Raw genomic sequence first — 651 nt, forward strand, 5'->3', positions numbered from 1 at the left:
CTATTCATTAAACATTAACCCGAACCCGACCCGAAACCCGAAAGTATTTCGGGACCCGTCGGGCTCGGGTCGGGTAGCAGACCTTTACCCCGAACGTGATTTTTACTGGGGGACCCCCTCGAAAGCAATAAATAAATTAAAAAATAGATAAAAAACAAAATGATGGTGGATAATTTATGTGTGGGCTTTCTAGCTAATGCTAGGTTTCTGTTCTTTTTGTAGATGGACTCGTAAAATATTACTTTTTTTTTGATTACTTGAAGAGCACTTGAAGGGCTAATTGCTATTTATTTTTGTGTGGGTGTTCTTTTTCTCTCATCATCAACGGGATGGGACTTTGTTATTATCGTGAACACTAACTGTTTCAACTTTCATTGCAGTGATTCCATACTTACCCAAAGCGCCACTAATCTACAACTCTGAACTGATCAGATAAGCTTTTTATATTCATTTTCATATTATTTTCTATTCATTCACATTATTTTACAGACCATCTGTGTATATTGATTTGAATTACTGTACTGGTTTTCTTTCAATTCATTATTTTTTTTGTGTACACATTTTGTTTTATTTCTTTTTATCTAAAACATTCAGTTTATATAAAGGTATAAAAATTAAATGTATGTCTTTATTGTTTGTAACATACTGGGA

This window comes from Sinocyclocheilus grahami, unplaced genomic scaffold (assembly GCF_001515645.1).
Source record: "Sinocyclocheilus grahami isolate Dianchi unplaced genomic scaffold, SAMN03320097.WGS_v1.1 scaffold2890.1, whole genome shotgun sequence".
NCBI lineage: Eukaryota > Metazoa > Chordata > Actinopteri > Cypriniformes > Cyprinidae > Sinocyclocheilus > Sinocyclocheilus grahami.